This window comes from Ovis canadensis, chromosome X (genome assembly GCF_042477335.2).
Source record: "Ovis canadensis isolate MfBH-ARS-UI-01 breed Bighorn chromosome X, ARS-UI_OviCan_v2, whole genome shotgun sequence".
Classification (NCBI taxonomy): Eukaryota; Metazoa; Chordata; class Mammalia; order Artiodactyla; family Bovidae; genus Ovis; species Ovis canadensis.
In genome coordinates this window covers 110,902,125-110,927,265 of record NC_091727.1, presented here as the reverse complement: position 1 = coordinate 110,927,265, position 25,141 = coordinate 110,902,125, and the positions used below count along the sequence as shown (strand labels likewise).

The following is a 25,141-nucleotide window of genomic DNA, read 5'->3' as shown; positions in this document are numbered from 1 at the left end:
TACAGAGTCGGGTTGTCATCTTTTGTTTCTTTGTTGGCAGAGCGAGGGGTGATGGTGAGCGGCAGTGATCCAAACGATTCCTGCCCGAAGCTGAAGGCAGTGTTTAAAAAGGGACGATGGAAATAAACGTTCTCTCGATTCTCTGATTCTTACCCTGAGAGTGTTCAGCTCCCTGTAGTTCCTCCCCTCGTTGGTGTGCAGGGCTTACACTGTTCCCTCTTTGCAAATACCTGTATCAAAACCTGCGAAGATGGGAACACACGGTTCCGAGATCTCCACTGGCGTCATCCTGTACTATCTCTGTTTAGGAAACCGAATCCGGTCTCCCTGCTCAGGAGTGCAGGGACCGTCCAGCCCGGAAGCCATGCTCGTGCAGCTGCCACCACCCAGGGAGAAGAACAGCTGGAAGCTTTGGTGCGCACCCGCCGAGCCGCGAGCAACTCTTCCTGTTAATTAGCGCCAGCCAAGGCTCCAAATGTGCCTTATTGCAACCCCTAGCGGACTCTCAACTCGCCAATAGTTTCTCGCTTTCCTGTCCCTGCTCTTGCGGGGAAAAATTACAAACGTGCGTGCCCACATACACATTCACACACGCCCTTCTTTCTTCACTCAAGAAAACCATCGGTAACGTGTCTCCTAAAGAAAATTCAACTCTTCGCGCTCTCTTTCTTTACCTAGAGGCTAGCAGTCCCGGCAAACACTCACTGGGCTCTCTCCGCTGCTTTGCGCGCCCCCTACCTGCCTACGGCGGGGGTGGCGCTGGGGGAAGGGGGTCTGGAGTACGCTAGACTCGTTTCTCCAGTTGGTGCCGCTCCCCTGGCTCGGCACTTGGTATCTCCCACCGTCTTGCTCTCGCCGGGAAGCCGGGAAGGAGGAGGCGACTGTGGGCGTCGCCGCCGCCCTTCCCGGAACCGGAGCCAAACCCTGATCCGGGGTCGACGTCTCCTACTTCAGACTCACATCTGGCCCAGCCAGGCAGATATTGGCGGCTGGAGAGTTACTCCACGCGAGGCGCCCCAAGTCCTGAGCATGCCCAGTAGGACTCCTTAGGTTCCCAAAGCGAGTTTCTGAGCGTGCAGATTCCGCTTTTCCGCTTTTTCGTGGAAGCTCAAAAGGGTGGAAAAGGAGGGATCCAGGGCTTGGGGCACGGACCGAACCTGGGTGAGGGGCGGAGCCGGTTGGGGAGCCCAGGGAGCTGGGCGACCAGGCCGGGCAGCGGCTGGAGCGCAGGGCCCGACTCCGGGGGTGGGGTGGGGGTGGGGTGGGGGTGGGGTGGGGGGGGGGGGAAGAGTGTCAGCGCTGACCCGACGCGCCGCCAGGAGGCTGCGTGTGGCCGGCCTTCGCTCACTGAGGTCATGCTGTCAGCGGGAGGCAGTCAGCGGTTCTCTCACGTGGACCGACACTAAGAAAGCTTGCGGGTCTTTTTCGCACCGCACTCACGGGCTGGGCTTTTCTAGAAGGCGGGGTAGAGGGGAAAAGGAGGAACCCAAACATTTCTCTTTCTCTCCGCCACCTCGCTTTTTTCTTTTTTCGCTAAAGTTATCCTGGCAAGAGACTTTGCATTCTCAGTCAGTCCTCAGGCTTTACACATCGCGGTCGTGATCACGCTTCTGTGTATGTGTCTGTGTGGTGTGTGCAACAGTGCGTGCGTTTGTGTATGTCTTGACTATAAAACACTCTCCCAGGTTGATTTGGGGATGACAAACACTCCGCCGGACCCCACCTCCCACCCCACCTAACCCTTTGGAGAAAATAGAAGCTGGTCATGAGAGTACTCTGGCCGGGAACTCATCGTGGTACGAAATCTAAATTTTGTTGATCCATATTTCCTTCCTCTGCTCCCCCACCCCCAGCTTTCTCCTTCCCTCCCTCCACCTTCTAACACCGTGATCTTTCTCATTTTGATTTCCCTTTCCTTTGCCCGCTACCTGCTCCCTCAGCCCTCCTCTTCTGCTCCTCCTCCGGAGCTCCCCCTTCCTCCCCACCCCATCTCAGCTGCGGCTAAAACCTGGAGTCTTGGTGGAAAAGGGAGGAAAAAAAAAAAAAAAAACCCTTGGCTGTGGAACTGTCAAACCGGGCATGCTCAGTAGACAGGGCAGGTTTTTTGGTCTCGAGTAGCGGAGAAACATTTTTTGCACCACCGCGACCAGCCTTAGAGCGCGGCGGCGGCGGCCACAGCAACATCAGCACAGCCATCAGCGGTGCAGACGCCCCGCACCCGGGAGCGCGGCGGGCTCCGGCTTAGCCCGGAGTTCACCTCCGAGTGCCCCGGGGTCTGAGCTCATCCCTTCTGCTCGCACACACACGCACACTCTCTTTCACGGACACACACGCGTATACACACTCTCGCACCCACAAACGACCCCGGGCGCTAGCACCCTCCAGGCAGCGATCGTCCGCTGGCGCGGTAGTAGCCAGGTTCGGTACCTGCCCCCGGCGGCTGCCGGCTCAGAGCACCGTCGCGACGGACCGGAGGAGAGCGATGATGGGGCCCGAGCGGCAGCTCGAACAGTAATGTGGATTTACAGTCGTTTCCCGCAGGAACCGGCTGAGACGCCTGAGGTCCCGGGCTCCGGCAGCGCCCGGCGGGGCTGAGCACCTGGCGAGGGGGCGGGGGACCGCACCTGGGGACGCCACTGAAACTTGCGCCTGGACTAGGTAGGTGCGTTGCTCCCGGCTCCCACCTCCTTCCCTTTGGTTCGCGGCCCCTACCCTCCCACCTCCCACCCCGAGGACTCCCGGCTAACTTCGCCCCGAGGCTGCAGGCGACGGATGGCGGCTCCCAGCCCTGAGTGGCGGGCAGCGTCCGCTCAGAGAGCCCTGCCCGAGGTGGCAGAACCTCGGTTCCTTCTTCTCTAGGTCTTCGCCCGGCTCGGGGCTCTAGACCACCCGGGGCATATGGGAGGTCGGCCTTGTCCGCAGTTCAAGCTTTCAGCGGGCCCTGGGGGCGCTGCCCTTCGAGGGCTCCCTAGGCTTCTTAGGCGACACTTTTGCCAACCAACTCCTCTGGTTCTGAAAGGCGGGGGCGGGGGAGTGGGGCTCGCCTCAGCTGGCGCGCAGAGCCCCGGCGCTCTAACAAGTGGACCTGGACGTTGGGGACGGGGGCGGGCTCGGTCCGAGAAGAGACAAGGGGGCGCCTCTCCTCCAGCATTTTTCCCACCTGGAGCGTCCGCCAGGGGCTCGGCCACTCGGTTCCCGCTCCTGTCTCTCTGAGAGAAGATGCCTAGGGTCTAGGACGCACTTGAGTACCTGTTTGCTTTCGAATTTCTCTTTGAACCACACTCGGGGAGTCCAGGTTCCGGGGGAAACTCCAGGACCTCCTTCTAACCCACACCGTCTGGGGCCCTACCCAGTGCGTCCTTCCTACACTCCAACCTTTGTCAAGAGACAGTCATTACGCAGCAGTCGGTGCTCTGGGAGCCGTCGGTGTTGGCTTTTACCACGCGCTCAGCTGCGCAGGTTTGTGTGTTTTCGCATTTTATCCTGAGATGTGGTTCGGGCAATATAGCAGCGGCCAGCACATTTGCGGAGTGCCAGGTACCCTCTAGGCATACCTGGGGAAATGTAACCTCACTTTCTACTCTACAACGGGCAGGGTGCCAGTTCAATTTTAGGAGGTGGAGAAGGGGAGACAGCGCGACTTGGTGAGTGGATGTGTTTGCAGTCAGGAGTATATTTAAACATTTCAGCAAACCGAGTGCGGTCGGTTGTTTACAATTGCGGAGACGGACGATCTCACTCCACTCGTAGATGTTGTCTCGACATCTGTTTCGCCACCGGGAGAGTAAGGGCGGGGGCGGGGGCTGGTTTGCAGCTCTTGCTAGCCGTCGGCAGCTTTGGGGCTTAGCGGATCTGCATCACTGCTACTGGCGATATGATAATATGGGTAGGTCTCCAAAATGAAGCAATTGGTCGGGAGATGTCCTGAACTTTCCTTTTTTTTTTTTTTTTAATTTACCTGGAATGTTAATTCGGAGGAGTATTTGAGGTGGCCGGAGAAAATACAAAAAGAAGTTCCTAGTGCCATAGTAGGGAAATTAGTAGCCACTCGGTTTTACAAACCGAAAGGAAACGAAACACCCCAGTGGATCCTATTAGGTACTGTTAGATTAGCACTTAATTGATTGCGTTTGTGCTAAGGGTCACAGGCAGCTTCCTTGAATTTCAGATTGTTGTTCTGTGATCATAATTAACAAACCAGGTACACTATACTATGAGCATCAATCGCTACTCTCAACCTGTTTGGGGAAAACATTGCAAATGTCTGCTTTATCTTTTGATTGAAATATCCTTGTCTGTCTTCTTAGTCCGAAGACTTCCGATTTGGAGCATAGGGCACCCCTGTACTGCTAAGAAAGAGCACAGTCTAAGGAGGAAAGGCTTTATTATTATTAAAAGGAGATCCACAGCCTTACATTCTGCTCCCTGGTTACCCAGCATTTACTTGCTTGCTTACCACCCCCCTGCAACGTGGGGGGAAAATGAATTTTCATAAGGCATTTGTATGACCCTTTAAGTAGATAACTGGAAAAGCAGAATCTTAATTTTGCCATTTTTGTCTAAGTTCATAAGACGTTTTATGTGTGTGTGATGTGTTAAATAATTTACTGTTGGAAAGTTTTTTTTTTTAGAGTAGTGTGTAAGTATGTCAAAGTAATGTTGGAATATTTTATTGATAATAAAAGAAAGTCCCAAAATGCATTCGGAAAGGGATTCAGGTAATTTCTAAAATGAATCCATGCTCTAAATGTTATTTAAAAGTTTTCAGATCGTCCCCCAGAATGTTTTTGAAAAACAGGTGTTTCTGGAAAACAGCTCAATGAACAAATGTTAACATTTGTATAATAAAACCAATAGAGTCTAGTCCCTAGAACCATGCCAGACACATAGTACAAACCGAGTATTTTTTGAATACATGAATTTGTATTTACCATTGGTTCTAGGTCCCCATTATGAATTAAGAATAGTCATGTCATTTGACAAAATATACAGTGGAACTGAAGGAAAGAATGCTTTGTGGAGTCATTGTGCTATAAGATTAAGTGAGATTCCAAATATTGAAATAAATAGCTGTGTTAAAAAGTAAAATCAGATTGTATATTAACTACCATCTCATTCAAAGGCCTAATTCAAAAATCTAAATACTCTAAAGGTTTTGGTGTTTCACTTCACTGTCATCTGTGTAAATAATGCTGACATGATCATAGTTTCCCTTATAGTCATTGTACCTTTCTGATGCCTTTAATACTAAGATTCTTGCTGAAACAGAGCAGTCTAACATTCAAGTTTATTCTGTACAATACGATTTTAAATTCTCAAACTGCAAAGTATTCTTTTGATATGTTGCCTCTGAAAACAGAAAGCTTATTTTCCATGACAGTCTTAAAACTTGGAAATGGTTAGAAGGTTCAGTATTAACATAAAGGTTTTTTTTTTCCATTTTATGTTAGAAATAGCAATTAGAATCCATGTAATTTTTACTTGAAGCTTGCTTTTCCTGAAAGTCCATCAGTTTCAGTTTTCAGTATAGTTGTCAAGTACTTGGTATAGATTATGGTTAATAAATTTCCTAAGGCTTCTCAAACAAGTGATTTACTTATCTATTTACTTACTTACTTACTGACCTGAGGTCAAAAGAAGAGCAGTACTTTGAATACTTGATGCAAAGATTAATTAATGAAAGCAAATTTTCTTATAATATTCACATATTCTAGCATTCTCACACACACACATACACACACACACTTTTAGAAACAATCTCATGAGAATGCTGTGCATCAGATATGAAACATGTATGATAATTTTATTAATATTATATATGTTTCTTTAAGCTCCTGTATGTAGATTTACCCTTGAAAGTAGTAATCTATGCAGCTTTTTTTTTTTTTTTTAATAAGAAGCTTCCCTTCGTTTACCACTTGGAAGAATGGCTTGAATTGGATTACTAGCACAACTACAGGCAGATTAAATGATAAAGAATATTGTGAAGGATAGTATTTATTAATAGCAATTGTGATCAATAGAATATATCAATGACTGGAAATAAAGCTGCTGATTATAAAAAATTAAAAGGAATCAGCTTTCAAAACTGTTTCCATGTACAAAAACTGCTTTAAATCATCTGCAGATTCTGAGTATTAGATTAAATTACTGTTTTGAATTGAAATTACTCCATTTCCTTTCCCTAGATGGTAAAACATTCTGATTCCTGGCTTAATATATAATTTCTTTTTTCTATTTTCCATTGATTTTTTTTTAAGAACTGAGGAAAGTAAATATCATATAGAACCAGCTAGAACTGTGCTTAGTTTGAGCAGGTGAATGCTATAAAAGGTTTCACACAGCTTTAGATTATTCCAAACAACCTTGATGGTCCAGCCATATGTGTCTACCGTATGTGGTACCCTGTAATGACAGTTAATATAATGTATAGAGATTTTATAGTTTTCTAGATGTACTGTGGTACAATTTAGCAAGACCAATGAAATTGCTTACATTTGGAACTCATGAAAAATAGGGCTGAGTGAATTGGAGTATGATGGCATAAACTGAAAATTGTTTTGTAACAATATTTGTACTGAATTGTACTGTATTTCTATATATAATCAAAGCAAACTAGTTTTAATTGGAGATAGTAAATATTTTTACAGTTGATGTTGAATCACTAATGCTTTAAAAATAATCATTTAGAGTCTAATAAATAAAGCCTGTTAAATTCTTATGTAACTTTGGGACTCATTTCTAGACCTGGAAGTATAATCTTGGATAATTTACAGCTTAAAAAAAATTCTGACTTTTACTTCCTGTCCAGGCCTCCACTTTAGGTAAACAATAGCATATGGTGAAACATGCATATATGCCAACTAACCACTATCTCTTGGATGATGTTTTCAATGTGATGTAATGATTCTGAAATATTGGGTTCTCCATTCCCACCTACTTAAAATGGAGTGGAGAAGGGAATTGGAAAATGGACACAGGAAAATGTGTTAAATCATCTCTTTTTATATCACTGAATCATGCCCTGAGAAGCTCTTACTCAGATCCTTCATCTCTGTGTTTATGGTAGATATGTGCTGAGATTAATATTTTTTTTCCTGGGTACTTATGACAGGTCTCTATGGCTGTATCTAGGTGACACCTAAATATGTGAGTGAAAAGTTCCGTCAACCATCCAGCTGTTTGAGGTGATGCAAACAAACATCTGGTTGGTTGAGAGAATTTTTCACTTGGTCTCTGGATATTTTGGAGTCATTTAACAAGCTGATGAATCTTAATACCTATGTCAAAACAGAAAGACATAAAGTGAAACCCTTTAAAATACATGTAGAGTACCTTAAACACTCTTGGGTTACTATAACATATAATGAGCCAAATGCTACCCTGAATCTACAGCCTTCTATGAAATGTTTAAGGAGATGCAGTGACAAAGCAGTGACAAAAACAGAAACACACTGGCCTTTTCAAAAAGCCAGGAAATAAAACACTTTAACTTCAATTCTATCTCCCCCACCTCCACCCCCGGTACTGATTCATCAGTTTAAAGAATCAACTTAAAGAGTTTTGATATGTTGGCTTCTTACGATTTCCTGCACCTCACTTTTCACCGATTCTTCCACTGCCATGGAAACTAGACGGGACAGACAGCTGGGAGTCACTAATTCAGGATGGGAACCTGCTTGTTAATTTAATTTCATGCCAGCCTGTTGGTCCCTGAGAGTAACTATAAAAGGCTAGGGGATTGAATTTGTGAGCAATAAACAATTAAGCAGAACAAAAATCAGTGCCATCACTGTCATTTTCCTGAAGATCTTACTGCAACCCCACTTATCCCTAATCAAGCAGTTCTTTAAAACTAGTCACAAAAAAAGAAATTTGATTTGTGCATTCCTATTGATATTTGTGTGTATGCTACAGAGTTTTTTGTTCTATGAGGACTTCACAGCTGTAAAATAGTTTCATATTAGCTATCACATTGAAAAAATATGTTCAGTCAAATTATGATTTTGTAGACTTTTAAGAAGCCTAGTTAGAGATCATAGTAAAGTTAAATATAAATGATGCTTGAATTTTCTGGTAAGATTGGTTATTTTCCCTTTTCAAGTATAAAAACAATTTTATTAAAATATCTATGCCTCACATTTTTTTTATTACAGAGACCAAATGGATTTGAATACATTTGTTTGAAATCTGTAAAACACTCATTTTACCCATCACCATAAAGCATACTGATTGTTTTAACTTTAATTGACTAAGTTGTCAGTTGATAAGTAGTCAACAATGAGGAAATTGCCTTTTAATGTTTCTCATATTCTTTTGTAATATTTTTGTGGCTGATTATGACTAACAAAATTGAATTTGGGGATCACAAACTCTAATATGAGCTGAATTGTGATCCATGTTAAGACTTTTGCAATATTATCAGCTATGGGTTCTGATAAACTAAAATTTTTCCCCCTGAATTTATAGCTGTAAACAAATTTCTATATTATGGCTAAGAAAGAGTGATTCTCAAAAAGGATTTTGGTGAGAAAAAAAAGAATGGAGATATAAATCTATATCTATATTTATATGTCATCAGGTAATTTCCTGTTTCAAAGTGACTAGAACTTCAAAATACAAATGTCTCAGATAGAATTATTAAAGATAGAATGAAGTAGTGATTTAAAAGTTCAGGAAAAATAATATTTTCATTTTTACATTTTAAGGAATATTTTTGATATCATTATCCAGTTTTCAGGTATTGAATTGCATATATTTTGTTAACTGGTTTATTTTTGTTACTTGAGCCATGTCTGAGTAAAATTACCAGAATATCTGAGTAAAACATGAAAATTTCAATCATCATTGTTGATCATGTAGATTTCCTAGTATCTATCTGTGTCATGTTGATTTCCTCTAACTTTTCAGCAGATGCTTGACTTTTGGATGCATAGTGAAAAAAATAATCATATGAATAGTTCCAAATATATAATCAGTTAATTTTAACTCTTCATCTAAATGATATTATGAAGATACAACCTCAGTTTCCCTTTAGAAATTAATGCATGCATGCTAAGTTGCTTCAATCATGTCTGACTCTTTGCGACACCACGGACTGTAGTCCAGCGGGCTCCTCTGTCCATGGAATTCTCCAGGCAAGAATACTGGAGTGGGTTGCCATCTCCTTTTCCAGGGGAATTTTCCAGACCTAGGGCTCGAACCTGTATCTCTTGGGTCTCTTGCATTGGCAGGAGGGTTATTTACCATTAGAGCCACCTGGGAAGCCCAGAAATTAATGTTTTCCTATTTAGATGAAAGATACTGTAAATATTCAGAATGCTGATTGAATATATGTATTAATATGTGTATGCATGTATATGTGTGTGACTTTAAGAAGAACCCCTATATGGTTTTATCAAAGGAAATCCAGTTTCATTTTAATGTTTGGAATCACAGCTTAGTGTTTTTAACTGCATGTGTGAATGAGAGTTTTTAAAGCAGCCAAAATAAAAAGTACATTGCTATCAGTTTGCATACTTCAGGGAAAGTCTGATCACAAGCTAAGGTCAAGGAGAAAATTTCCCAGTTTCAAGGTCTTGTATAATTGGTGGATTCTAAGTGTTTATATTAATTCTAATGCCTCTATCTGGTTGAGACACCTGTCAAAGAGAAAGTGCCAGATTAGCTAGGCACTTGGTATATTAGACATTGCAATCCCTGTGTCCCAGCAGTGGATAGACATTTTAAGAAAATTCTTCAGTTGTTCAGAGAAATCAGAAAAAAGATACCACAGATGCCCTATCCCAATAATCCAGGTTTTTTTCAGGTACATTTAAAATTAAATGTCCTAAGAGATGATTAATTCAAGAAAGTTATTGATAATGAACTCATCTTATGTTACACATCCTTTGCACCTATGATGATGCCTTATTAAAGGTGTCTCAATCTTGCTAATTACCACCTGTGTTTAAATATAGAGTTGTATAAATACACTATAACCACACAGTGACTGGAAGCTTTCTAAACCTGAAATGTTCCTAGCTAACTCAATTGCTATCAACAAAATGTTTCTGATCAACATTTTGAATTTATACGCTGTGCATTACCCCCCTTTAGCATTAATGATTTTCTTTTTTTAAAGCTGCTCTGCTTAATTGCAAGCATTTGAGTGATATTGATGTGTGTTCTCCAGCTCTATTAACTAGCCCCCAAATATATTTGTATTTATGTGTGTGGATGGAATTTTTTCTAAAGTTATATTTATTAAAAATTAAGTGTACATTTTGATGTGGATTTAAGCATCATTTATAGAAACATATAAGTACATCACCTATTTGCTTGCTGCATGCTTGAAATGCATATATTTTTGTGACTAGCTCATATCTTTAGAGCTTTAAGGAATGTAGGGAAACATTGACAGAATTGCTGTGCAAGTCAAGTAAGAAACTCCTTTTATTAATTTCACTAATGAGATCTAGTGACTTCTAAGGGAGAAGATTGTGCTGTTGATTGGCCAGTTGATACCTATTTAACTTGAGAAGACTCTTGTACCTTTAAATACCAATATCATCACTCTCATTTCTTCCTTCCTCCTTTCCTTCCTTTCTTTTTCTTTCTTTCTTTCAGCTGTTTCCAAGAGTTGAGGTCGTAGATACAGACTTGTGAGAAAAGAAGCTCTGGGACATTCACTAAAGTTTTGGGAATGATTAATCTTTTTATTCTACTTCTAAATCTGACCTATTCTTTAAGTATATACTAGAAAAATATAAATATAATGTGAAATATTATTTGTATATTGTTTTTGGCTCATACATTCTTTCAGTTATCTTGGATAGGAGCTAAAATAGCACGCTAATATTCTGGGTTGGTACCTTTTATTACAGATTTACTCTGTGCATTTCTATATGTTAGTGCACTTGTGATTGATTTTTCTTGTTTATTCTAATAAAATGTCAACCTTTAGGTGTGACACCATTTATTTTTGGTTTCAATAAAGTGTTAACACAAGAGTGCTACATTTTTCATTTGTTTTGTTCTTATCCTGTTTGAGATATTGCCTTAATGAAACATTGGACAACTTGTAAAAGTGAGGTAATCTTAACATAATTAGAATTCAGTGCAAGGGAAATATTTTAAGATGTAATTTAATACGGAATGGAGAAAAATTTAACAATATATTTCTGTTAAGCATGGAATAAAACATGTTTAAGAAAATATAAAATACCACTAGACTAAGTAAGAAGGGAACACTGGTCCTAGACATTTAACAAAATACTTGGGACTGCTTTGTTGTTAAGAAAGCAGAAGAATCAGTGTTTACACAGAGCTCTGGGACAATAGGTCTTGAAATCTCAAGTGTTTTCCATAGACTCTCCAAGTCTCATGGACTGGCTTCTTTTTACTGAAGATTTCAGTATTACAGAGTTTTGGTTATACTTCATAAAACCATCTTCATGAAGAAAAAACTTCATCTGTTCAGTCATTCATCAAAACTTTGTAAATGCCTGTTTATCCAGTAATACAGAGATATTAAAAAAAAAACTTACCATATAATGGGAGAGACAGACATTTGAATTGACTTTTAAATAATAGGGAAGAATTTTTCTAGAGAATACAGAGACCCACAGTCCACATGGCTAAAGGATTGTGAAAGGGTACAAGTCTAAATTAGCAATGCGGAATATCAACCCAGGAAAATAGAATATTGTTTTATTTCCTGTCTGGGTTTGGGGAACAGAAGTCAAGGCTAATGTCTTATTTCCTTCTGTGTGCCTGACACACAGAGGAGGCTTAGTACATATTTGTCGAATGACTGAGTGTGGTAGGATTTTCTTGCATGGAAAGAAAATCCTGGAGAATTGTGGTTTTTATGATTTTTATCCAGAATCACACAGTGTACTGCATTGTAGCAGAATCTACTGAATTAGATGAGAGGCTTTAAAGTGAGGGGGGCAGGTCACCAACTTTGAGTTTTAGAAAGACGGCAGCCAGTATGAAGGATGGATTGAAGTCCATGAAGAGTACATTAAGGGACTGTGTTGCAATTATGAGGGTGTGAACCATGGCAGGGACAGCAAAGATGGAGAGGAGAGGGAAAATTTGAAAGCTACTCGTAAGGTAACAGCATTTGGGACATGGAAATCGATTACCTTTAAAGGCTAAGGAAAAGGGAGGAATGACACTGAGGCTTTTGGCTTGGAAAATTGTGTAATGCTGTTAAGCCATACAGGGAACATAGAAGAAAAAGCCAGTTTTGATGGGGATAATCAGGTTACGTTTGGATTTACTTAATAAGAGACACTATCTAGACTTCCTGATAGAGATGATTTGTCACATATGGAAATTGCAGATCTGAAGATCAGGTCTGGAAAAAGATTTGTGTGTCATCAGTCAATGTAGTAGTTGAAATTGTGGGAAGGTGAGTTCACCTAGAGAGTATATGTAGAGTAAGAAGAGAAGTAAGGATGGAATCTCCAGACACACTAAACTTAAAACGTTGGTGAAATACGAGGAACATTCAAGAGAGAACATGTCAAGAAAGAATAAAGTCAGAGAGGTAGAAGGCAAACCAGGAAATAATGAAATAAAAGCTTAGGGAGGAAAGGGTTTTATAAGTGCCATCTGAGTAAAGACTTGGGAAACTAATTCATTAAAGGAAATTCAAATGGCTAGTAAGCATGAAAAAAGCTCAATCTCCAATAATCAAAATAAATGCAGACTACAAAAAATGAATACAAGGAGTTTTGTTTTGTAAGATGACACTTAGTGTAATTGCTCAAGTCCCAAATTTCAGAGTTTTCTTGATTCTTCTTTTTTCACACCTGACATTACTGTACCTTCAAGCCATATCCTTTGAATTATTTTCCTCTCATTCACCATTAGTGTTTTAGTCTAAGCCACTGTCTCTCACCTAGACTACTGAAATGGCCTTCTAATTTATGCCCTTATATACATTTTTGACCCTACATGGTTTTCCACACAGCAACTATGTTGATCCTTTAAAAAAATAAGATCTTGTGATTTTCCCACTCTCTACCCTCTGATGGCTGGCTTGTTATCACACAAAAAATTTTACACATCTTTACCATGTCCTACACAGTAGTACAGGATTTAGTCCTTGTATATCTGATTTCATATTGTTCTATTCTTCCCGCCAAATTTTGCTCATAATATTCTAGCCACCCTACCTTCCATTCTGTTCCTTAAACATGCCATGCATTTTTGTCTCCCAGGGCCTTTGCGCTTGCTATTCCCTCTGCCCGAAGTGAATTTTCTTACTTTGAACAAGTTTTCCTTTATCATAGAGATATTCCATGGCCATCCTATGTAGTGAGTCCTCTCTATGCCTTTATCTGCTTCTGTTTTTCCCTCATATTGCTCATCACTATTTGGTATCACTCTGTATGTTTATTTATATTTATCAAATCTACTAATATATAAGATCCCTGAGGGCATGGACTTGGTGTCTGTTTTGCTCACTGCATGGACTGAGTATCTGTTTTGGATTCATGTCACCTAGCACAGAGCCTGGTACATAGTAGATGTTTAATAGGAATTGGTAGAATAAATGAATGAATAATAAGGACATGATGAAATGTTAGTTGGTATGGATTTGGCAGCTTGCAGCCAAAAGCCTTAAAAATGCTCATACCATTTGACCCAGTAATTCCACCTCTGGGGATTTGTCCTAAAGAAATACTGCAAAAAGCAGAAAAAGCTTTATTTGGCAAAGATTTTCACCAAGCGTTATTTATAAGAGTGAAAAAAATGAAGAAACTTAAATATTCAGCAAGGGAATTGCTAAGTGATTTATGGTAAGTTTAGACAATGTTATTTTATGATAAAAGGAGAACTTTTAATGTTATACTATCAAATAATGAAGCAGAATACACAATTATGTATGCCCAATATGTAAGAAAAAAAGACTGGAAAAGATTAAATATCCAAAATAATTATCTCTGTTTAGAGGAGGTGGGTAATAGGTAATGTTTTTCCTTTTGTGTTTTTAAGATTTTCTAAATTAAGTCTATATAATTTTCATTACAGAAAAAATACGTTTATGAAACAAGGAGGAAGCAAAAACACAAATATAAATTATATTTCCAAATTAGAAGTGAAGTTTAGGTAATAAATAACAAGGAGAATAAACCTGTTGTCCTTGAGGAATATACCAATTGTAATTGGGGCCAACTTTTGTGTGGCTGCTTTATTTTGAAGAGTTCTACAGCCAGGGAAAATAATTGAGATCCACTGATCCAATCTAGTCTTCATTCACTGGAGAATCAAGGAGGGTTGAGTTTATCATGTTAGGATTTAAACAGGGTGTTCGAGGGAGATTAGGCAAGTTAAGGCTTCTTCATATTGCTGTGGAAAGCACTAGCAATTTACTTCATGTAAAACAGAAGTGATTACTCACTATATTTCTTCATGTCATGTAGTAAAAACAATTAAGTGTAGTTAGACTATAGATTACTTGGCTATTCAGCCCCAGTCACCTCTAATGGAAAAGAAGAAAAATAGCATTGACAAGTTTTGGCAGGTCTCATCATTAGAGGTTCCCATATTGCCAGAAAAAGAGAAGCTGAAGCCAATAATGGAAGCCTAGAAGTTCTCCTGGCCCTGGGGAAGAAAGTGACAATACAGAGTGCTGCAGCGTTCATTGTCTGAGAACACTGATCATTGTAATGGGGAAACTGTCTCTGTTTTTAACACAATTATTTTCTACAAGGTTTTTGAGTAAATGTCCCATTAGAAAAAAAGCATTAGGGTTTTCAAAGCATGTGTAGCAATATGTAAAAGATATTCTTATCAGTAAAATAAAGTGTGACTTCTATGCATCCCAAAGTCCTTTGAAAGTATAGTGTTAATATAGGTGTTTTGGTGTTTTAGTTATAATTGGTTTGTAATTGAGTAATTATTGAAAAACAAGTTTTAAAAGCCCCATTTTCTAAATGAGTAGGAGTTATACTTTTTAAATGCATCTGGGAAAGAGATCTAGCCATACACCCATATAAACATGTTCAAATTAATACATATGAGTACAAACGATCTTCCCAACCCAGGGATTGAACCTGGGTCTTCTCCCACATTGCGGGTGGATTCTTTACCAGCTGAGCCACCAGGGAAGTCCTTTTTTTTGAACCAGATTTTTAGACCTTTCTTCTGCTCACCTCCAATTTATGCATTTTATATCCTTAGTCAATCTCAGATGGTAGTTTCATTTTAAGAAGCTGAGAACTGAAGGATGTAGAATATTATTCTCTAAGTGGGCCCAAACAAGAGGCAGTGGCACTAATGAAAGCTTAGGTTAGATGATCTCTTAATGAGCTTTTCAGATTTGGATTTAGTACTCTTCTTATGGGCTCTAGCCTACCTCCAAAACCAATAGTTCTGTAAGACGCATTTCTAACATTTGTGGCTCCTGCTGTTTTTGCCTCTGTTATGCATCATCTGGTTGTGTTCAATGATGGCCCTGTCAAACATTCTTCTTTCCGCCCCCCGCCCCCCCCCCCCCCCCCGCCAAGGGTAGCTAGCCTTCATGCAGTATTAAGACAGTCAGCAGGTTTTTTGTGGTAATGAATTATTGAGTTGAACAAAGAGGTAAAAGGTAAGGGAAGTGGTACATGTTGGGAACTGGTAAGTGATGGCAAGTGACTTGGGGTATCTTACATAGATTGTGTGAACTGGCCTTCTCTAATCATAAGGGGGGAGATAGGCTGCTAAGGGCTCAGTCAGAAGGCAGTTGATAAGTGAGCAGAGAAGAGCTATCTGATTTTAAAGCCCTCTTTCTTCCCAGTCCTCTGTGTATCTCACCCAGGCAAAATGCTGCATATAGGACAGTCCGATTTTTAAAGCAATTTTGCTAGCTGCCTTGCAGAATCAGCCTGATGAGTATGAAGCCAATTTCTACAGACTGGCTCTGGTATATGTGGCAGAAGAGCCAGAAATACTTTTTGTAGTTTAGATCTAAGTACTTTCTGAAATGTCTTTCCATAAAAGATTCTAACTTAGCACTATTATGGAACTACATGAACACTTGAGCAAAAGCATGTCTTTTTTGAGCAACATGAACAGTGATGAAAAATGCACATTGGGCAATTAGACTGCAGCCAATCAAGAGCACCACTCTAGTCTATTATGAATGATTTATATATATGGTGTATTGGATATGGAGATCATTACTAATAATACTATACTCTATTATCATTGCAAGGTCACCTTGGCGATCTTTGTCAAAGGTGACAATGATGTTATCGACCTACGTTTTTAAAAAAATTGCTTTTAGATATTGTCTTCTGACTTGATTTACTGTGTAGAAAATTTAAATTGTTTTCCCTTATTACTGAGACTTTTGCCTCAAATATTAAAAAAGATGGGTTTGGGAATTAATTGATTTATTGGGGCCATCAGGTTAATGAAGTGCCAATCATAAAGCACTAAAATGTTAATATTTTCCTTTCCTTTTTCTTTTGCTTTAATATACCACAATGCATTTTCTAAAATGGATTTTTGAAGGATTTAAAACATATAGCTTTTTATTATATGGGTCATATAAGTTCATTTTAGAAAAATTAGAAAATAATGTTTTTTATTTATCAATATATTATTAATATATGTCTATTTCAGTAAAGTATGTTATATATGTATACACACAGAAATGAAGATACAGAGAGAGACAGCTGAAAAAGCAATCAAGAATGTAAGAAAAAAAATGTACTTCTCTTCTTCCTCAATTCTTCCAGAGTATGATTTAAAAGCAGCAAATTAAAGCCATAGGTAGAGATGATATGGAATGATAATTAATATCCTAACAGTTCTCATATCATATGTAATGGCTTCTTAGTAAAACATATAGTTGTTCCGTGATATATTTCACCAAACTCTAATTATTGGGCATTAGGTAATTTCTAATATTTATATTAAAAAATCATGACAAAATTCTTATATATACTTCTTTGTATATACATCTCTGATAATTGCCTTATAAATATATAAACATGGAGTAAATGGATTGAAGGGAGTGTGTATTTTTTAGGCTTTTGGTACCTATTGCCAAGTTGCCCTCCAAAAATACTGTACCAATTTACATTACTACTGAAGGAGAAATATCGTATGATATCCTTCCATGTCAGAGAAGGCAATGGCATCCCACTCCAGTACTCTTGCCTGGAAAATCCCATGGATGGAAGAGCCTGGTGGCTACAGTCCATGGTGTCGCTAAGAGTCGGACACGACTGAACGACTTCACTTTCACTTTTCACTTTCATGCATTGGAGAAGGAAATGGCACCCCACTCCAGTGTTCTTGCCTTGAGAATCCCAGGGACGGGGGAGCCTGGTGGGCTGCCATCTATGGGGTCGCACAGAGTTGGACACGACTGAAGCGACTTAGCAGCAGCAACAGCAGCAGCATCCTTATATGTGAAATTTAAAAAGAAATGATACAAATGAACTTACAGAACAGAAAGAAACTCACAGACTTAGAGAATGAACTTATGGTTGCTGAGGGGAGGTAAGGATTGGGGAAGATCCGGATAGTTAAGGAGTTTGAGATGGACATGTGCTATGTTTAAAATGGATAACCAACAAGGACCTACTATATAACACAGGGAACTCTGCTTAATGTTATATGGCAGCCTGGATGGGAGGGGAGTTTGGAAGAGAATGGATACATGTATACATATGGCTGAGTCCCTTCACTGTCCACCTGAAACTATCATAACATTGTTAATTGGCTATAACCCAACACAAAATAAAATGCTAAAAAAAAGATACAGTTCTTATGTTAAACATCTATGTGACTTATCAATTAGAGGGAGAGGTCTGTCAAGTGGAGTAAATTAATGGGGTTCATTATAGGGTACACTTCCTACCCTATTCCCCAGTACCAAGTGTGCACATTTGTGGGCTTCCCAGATGGCGCTAGTCTTAAAGAATCTGCCTGCAATGCAGGAGACGCAAGCGATGCAGGTTCAATCCCTGGGTGGGGAAGATCCCCTGAAAGAGGAAATGGCAACCTACTCTAGTATTCTTGCCTGGGAAATCCCATGGACAGAGGAGTCTGGCAGGCAGCACAGTCCATGGGGTTGCAGAGTTAGACATGACTTAGCACACATGCTCACAAGTGTGCACATGGGGACATATACTCTATCTTATAACTTGAATAAGGAAAGTTGTGTGGAACTTGGGAAACCAAAGTGAGGGGACACGGGTTCTAGTCCTGGCTCTGCCACCTACCACATTATGTGACTTTACACAGGCCATTTCACCTCTCCGGGCCTCACTTTCCTAATCCTATAACAAGGTTGTTCTGAGAATTAAATGAAATGTGTATATGAAAGTTTTCTGTAAATTGTAAAGGACTATCTTAATATAAGAAATTGCGATTGTTATAAATTGTCTACATTGGTGAAAAGGTCTTGAAATTGTGGGTATTTCATCTCAAAATGAGTGGTATGTTGAGTGAAAATTAAATTGTATTAATTTGGGAGAGTCTTTGTGGGTGAGAATTCCATAGCCCTTCATGTATACTCATTCATAATTAAGAAATTATTAGCAGCATAGTTAATATAATTGTTTGGTGTTTCAAGCAGATCTTTTAAGAAACTGACCCCTTTATCCTTTGTGAATTACAAAATGAAGCCTTATATTCACAACTCCCGTGCCCACTCCCACCCCCACCCTACACGTCTCTCTCCTTTCCCTCATGTAAGGACTACTTTGGACCTGCTTGTACATATGTTTGAAGGATAATTTGGCCTAATTTGTTTACAGGAATTACAAGGGTGACCTTTATTCAGCTGTCTGCTTTTCGATTCTCATAACTTCTGGATCTATCAAGGTATGTACATTCTACACTGAAACTTTCTTTGGAAATTAAACACACACATATATGATGTGAAAAGAACAGAATGTTCCACCTTAATAATGTTATTTTTATTGAGTACCATGTAAATGAAATGCATTGTTTTAAACTTAAAATTTGGCTATTGTATAGATAATCTGTGTCTGTACTCCACAATTGTTTGAGTCTTTGCAAATCCAAATGTATGGGCTGCCCTCTGTGTTTGAATGATTCTGTGACCTTTTCCACACACAACTGCTAAAACCAGGAGACTCCTTAACTAATGGTGGCATCTGCAGAGTACAAGAGAATAACAGTGGCCTTTGAGGATGTATACTAAACCATTTAGTAGTTACCACTGACTGCAAATAAACATGGCCTTTCTCCATAATAATGGCAAAAATAGTTCCATTCAGATAATACTGCTTTAATGACAAAATAAATAGTTGCCTCCTGAAATGAATGTTTTAATTTTTTAGGAAAGTTCAAAGTAAAATGTCTGTATTGTCATGGTATTGCATTAATTTATTTACTCTTCCATCTTTCCTTCCTTTCATCTATCCATCTATGAAACCATACTGGTTAGAAGTCATTGTGTCTTTTCATTTGGTAAATATGCCAACATAGATAGAATTCACCTAGAATATTGAGAAAGCGTGGGAGGGGGGTTCATGTGTGGGAACGCATGTAAGAATTAAAGATTTTAAAATTTAAAAAATAAAGAAAAAGAGAAAGTGATTGGTTCTATATGAAGTCCTGTGTTAGAAGGAATATGTGAGAAAATGTGGCAAGATGAGAGAGATTTTCAGATTAATCAAAATCTTTGGTTACTTAAAAGATTTCCCTCATTGGGCTTCATTCTTATTAAAAATATTAATCAATGTTAAGTTTTTAGTAAGTACAGAATAGGAAGCAGTGACTTTTTTTCTTTAATACCTGTATCTGGCAGTGCTGTGCATCGTGATTCAAATATTAATTCTCACCCCACTTATAAAAAAAATCAAAAGAATGATCTGTATTTGTGATATTTTTGGAATCACTTCATACTTTATTTAAAGAACATTAAATAATGAAATTACATAAAAATGAAATCTTTAAAATCTTGGAATTTGCATTGTCCTTCGAAAAACATAGTACAAGTGCATTAAGAGTTTTTAAATTGGGTTTCAGTTAATTGAAATTAGTCTGTTATGGGAATTTAAGATAGACTTGTCAGTTTTAACTACGCATGTAGTCCTATTTGCCATTCTTCTAGAGGTACTGTCTTTAAGGGAATACCTTTGCCAAAAAACTCATTTCACTGTGGGATAAAAAGTAAGATCAGAAAATAAAATGACATTAAAAGAGAAACTTACTGGGAAGGAAGATATGTCATTCAATCCAGAAAATAATTTTCTTAATTTGGGAATTGTGAGTCTGCTAGTTGTGTAATATTAACTGAAAAGTATTTTTTTCATACTAAAAAAGTTTAAATGTATGAAAAATTATAGTCTTGCAAAGCTAATGTGAATGAATAGATCCAAATGGAGGAAAAATGCCTAGCAGGCCAAAAGAATGCACACTTATGGAAATAATTGACACTAAATATTTAAAAGGTTCAGAGAGCAGCTGCTTTTCCTTCCTTAGAGAGACAACATGGTATAGTAGAAAAGCCCTTGCCTGTCAATCAGAAAACATAAGATCTATTCCCAGTCTTATAAGAGTGATATGGTCCTCCTAGGTCACCTATCTGCTCTGAGCCTTGGTTTTATCACATCTATAACAAAACCTTTCTCATGCTAAAGCAGTCGATGACTTTTTATAAAATTAAGGGCTCTTCTCAAGTATGCAAAGTGAAGTCAAGATTAGCCATTAACTTGAAATATACACACCAGTTGTTAAAAAGATTGCTGCTTGTTTAAGTGCTTTAGTGCATTGGTAATAGGGCATTTATTTACTTTTTATCTAAAAGCAATTGTGTATGCTAACAGCACTAGCCACTTCCCCCTACCCCCCACCATGCACACCAGTATTGGCGTTATACTAAATTGATTCAAGTAGAAGTTCAGTTAGTTAGTAGTCTCTTTTTCCTTTTTGATAAAATGCTTAACTTTGGGATGTTGTTGTGCTTCTCCTCTGTCTCTTGAAGTTCAGCAGAACTGTATGTTTTCTCCCTCTTGCAAGATAGTCATTCAAAGTTAAGTATCTCTCTGAAACTTGGAACCAGTCAAGTGCATAACCCGATGACTTCAGACTCCAGTGTTTTGATCGGGCACCCTTCATGAGCATTGAGTTCATATTAAAGCACTTAAAATATATGCTCCATCATGTACATATCACAGCAGTAACACCCTGGGCACAGGACAGTGCCTGGGAGTAAAAAACCACTTGGAGTTAATGATCTGAGAGGCAGCTGAAGGACCATTGACTCTTCCTAGTCAGTCCTTCATCTCTGCTGCTGCTGCTAAGTCGCTTCAGTCGTGTCCAACTCTATGCGACCCCATAGACAGCAAGCCACCAGGCTCCGCTGTCCCTGGGATTCTCCAGGCAAGAAAACTTCATCTCTATAAAATGCCTATTCCTGAGATGCCAATCCTTCAATAATTTTTCTGTCTCACATCAGATTAAGGAGTAGCCATAAATAATAGCATTTAATACATAATAATGAGATATGATAATGCAATAAAATGTCAACAATTCTAATACTATATAAAGATGTCTATTCTGATCAAACCAAGAGAAGTAGTGGTAGATGAAGTTCATGAATCATAGTATTTTAGAAGTGACTTTCCTCTTATTGATTTGAAATGAAGTATAAGTAAGAATTCTTATGGTTTAGGGGAACAGTTCCCTTTCTTTTGCTCCTTATTCCACTGATGAATGATCCATTGTAGAAATAATTTTAAAATACCTCTGATATCTATTTTAAATAGATTTTTAAAAATTGTATATGTTCAGCTTCCTTCTTCCTTTTTAGCACTAGATTCAGTTTTCGAGATATGTACAGCTCTAAAATATGTAACAAATGCAACCCTATGATTTCTTTCCCAGAGAAGCATTTTTCATTTATTACTGTGATAAACTATAAGGTTTTACAATGTGCCAGGCATGGTGCTAGTTGCTGGGGAAACAAAAATCAATGAGGGACATGGTCCCCAATCACAAACTATTGGTAGAGACATGAGGACTGACCTATATAGAAAGAAGTAAAATAATCAAGTATTATATATGTGTATTGCATATGAATTTATTTGCTCATGGCATTCATATTCTTTTTCTAAATTTAAAGAGCTTCATATATCAGAAACCTAATCAAATAGGGCAAGGAGATATATAATCTCAAATAGCTCCCACTCAAAAAATCTGTAAGACTCACTGGTCCTGGTAGGCAGAATACCCCCAAAGATGTCCATGTTCTAATCCCTGGAACTTGTGAATATGTTGCATCACATGGCAAAGGGAATGAAGATTGCAGCTGGGTAAGGTTGTTATTCAGCTGAGCTTATAGTAAAGGAGATTATCCTGGTTAACTGGTAAACTCAATGTAATAGCAAGGATCCTTAAAAGTGGAAGAGGGAGGAGGCAGAAGAGAGAGAACCAGAGAAATGGCAGCATGAGAAGACAGTGGCCATGAGCCAAAGAATGGGGCAAAGTCTCTAGAAACTGAAAAGGTTAAGGAAAAGTGTTATCTACAAGAGAGTCTAGAAGGGAATGTAGCCATGCTGACACCTTGATTTTAGCCCATCCAAACCCATTTCAGACTTCTGACTTAGAGATCTGTAAGATGAACCGGTGTTGTTTTATGCCACCAAGTCTGTGGTTATTTATTACAATGGCAATAGAAAACTAGTGTGTTGAGATTTTCCCAGTACAGAAAATTTGGGGAGTATTCTCTAGTTGTTAGCAATTGCTGTGGCTAAAAGATATGGTTCATGCTGATTTTGGTACACAAAGGTATTTGTCTAGTGATTATTTTTCCTAGATATCCATATCAGGCCCCTCTCTTGTTGAAGTACAATCACTTATGATATCCCTGAGACACCTGACAATTCTCTGTTGCTCCCACCATGAGTCTCAGGGAGAATGTAGCCCTCTTGCCCTCTCCTTCTATAGAACACTGATGCCTCTTCCTCCCATCCCCTTATCTGTCATCCTCCTGCCTTGAAGTCTAGGATGCAAGACTGTGGATAGGTGATGAGTAGAAAATTCTTTCTTTCATGGGGTACCTACAGCAGTGAGAAAGACATAGGCACTACTATCGTAATAAATTATCCTGGTAGGGGCTTTATGACAAGCATAAAGTTGGAAATTGAATGCAGTATGGAATAGGAGTCTCAAGCTAGTGGATCAATCCTCAGACATATTTTGTTTGCAACTTGGGACTCTTCTTCTCCTCTCCTCTCCCTTTCCTTTTTAAAATGTTTATAGCTTGAGTGCTCTGTTCAATTCCATAGTGTCTGCCATCCACTGTTGTCTTATTCCTTGCTTACTTGACTTGTGTGATATGATCCTGGTCCCGTGCTGTAGTAGTTAAGAGCAAATACTTTGGAGTTTAAATGGTGAGATGATCCAATTCTGCCATATATTGGCTGTACACCTTGGGTAAGTAGAATAAGCATAATCTTTCTAACTTCAGTCTTCTCTCCTCTAAAATGAAATAATAATTAGACTTAATTCCTCATAGACTTGTGAAGTTTAAAATCGCCTGCACACGACACATAAAGCACTCTACATGGTGGCTGGTATACAAAATTGTACATCCTCTATAAATACTATCACTCCAACTACCACTCTTAGGGCACAAAGCAGGAGGGTTAATCAAGTCCATCTAGCACAAGGATAAGAAGCAGGCATCTGAAAAGTTTTAATGAAGAAAGTAATGCTAGTACTAGAGATATTCTGTAAATATACACTAAAGTGGGTAGGGATTAGCAGTTTGGTTTCATCTGATGAACAAATGGTGGGGATGGGCAGATGTTCTATGCGGAAGAAGCAGTGGCACAAAAACATGAAATAGCCTGGTCTCTTAGAGGAACAGCAATCATCCTCTTCAGCGGAAGGGTGATGTAGAAGGCAGACATGAGAGATGAGGCTGCAGAGGTAGGCTAGGGACAGATGAAGAGGGACTTACCTGGCTTAAGAACATCTCCTTTTTCCAGGAAGCCAGTGGTTTTCTAACTCTACTTATGAACTTTGAAGTTTGTTGTACTACCCACTGAGCTTTTCTCTTGTCTGATAGGCAACCCTGGAAACCAGTTTACCTAGGAACATGGCTTAAAAGCTGCTTCTATAGTCATAGAGGAACGAGGGAAGGACTTTAATAACCATATTTGTGATATAGAGGGTTCACCCAGGTGATAGTATGAAGAATGGATTGGAGGGGGCAGAACTTCTGATGGCCAGGAAATCATTTAGGAAACTGTTAAAATAGGTCAGATGAGAGATGACAAGGGCCAGATAGCCACTACCAGTGGGAGCAATGATAAAGGAATAGGTTGAAAACAGTGGTTCTCAAACTTGAGGGTGTGTTGTGGGGCTTGTTAAATTGCAAATTGCTAGACCCTGCTCTTGAGTTTCTGCTTCAGTTAGTATGACGTAGGGCCCAATAATTTGCATTTCTAGCAAGTTCTCAGTGGATGCTGATGCCATGGGTCCAGGGACTACAGTTTGAGGATCTTGAGATTTGAATATACTAACTTTGTAGAGCTGATAGGCATGAATCACTCACTAGATATGGGGAGTAAGGGGAAGGTTTCTGACTTGGGAGACTGAATGGAAGGTAATGCCATTCACTGTTACTGAGATCAAGTTTAGGCTGAGTTGAAAATTTTTTTTCATGACCCAAGGGAAGGTCTTTAAGTAGGATTTGTAGTCAGGTCCTGGGCCCGCTTTTAGATATCTTGACCCTGTACTTTTGCACTGTGTTTTTCCAACCATACCCCACCCACCCTAATCCCATTTATCTGCCTTGGTGATGGAAGTGAAAGTAGGAGTCTAGCTGAGGGAGGTTAAGGAGTTCCATTTTATACTTACTTGTTTTTGAAGGCTATAGAACATCCAAATGAGAGAATCTCAAAAAATTGAAAGCTTTAGGGTTTTTAGTGTTTTTTTTTTTTTAATTTAAAATAAGTCTATCTCCTTATATCAGTTTGGCCATCTTTCTTTGTATAAAATCAAAATAGTCATGATACAGGTCCAGATGTAGTTACATTGAACTTTCATCTAGTTACTTCCTGTATATTTGCAGTCAATCCTATAAGGATTTCTTAGTTTTAAATTTGCTCATAGCTGACAGTCATCCTTTTTATAGTATAGATCAGTGAATCCAAAACATGTT

The 25,141-nt window shown here is 39.3% G+C and overlaps 1 protein-coding gene across 1 annotated transcript in view; it reads left to right on the top strand.

The window, feature by feature from the left end:
- The first annotated feature begins 2,088 nt into the window (after nucleotides 1-2,088).
- The window catches only part of TENM1 (teneurin transmembrane protein 1), an 899,404-nt gene continuing 876,351 nt past the window's right edge, over nucleotides 2,089-25,141 (top strand). Inside the window, exons 1-2 of the mRNA XM_070290794.1 lie at nucleotides 2,089-2,658; nucleotides 18,756-18,822. The gene's annotated coding sequence lies outside the window, so the exon portion shown is untranslated. The remainder of the gene's footprint in view (nucleotides 2,659-18,755; nucleotides 18,823-25,141) is intronic.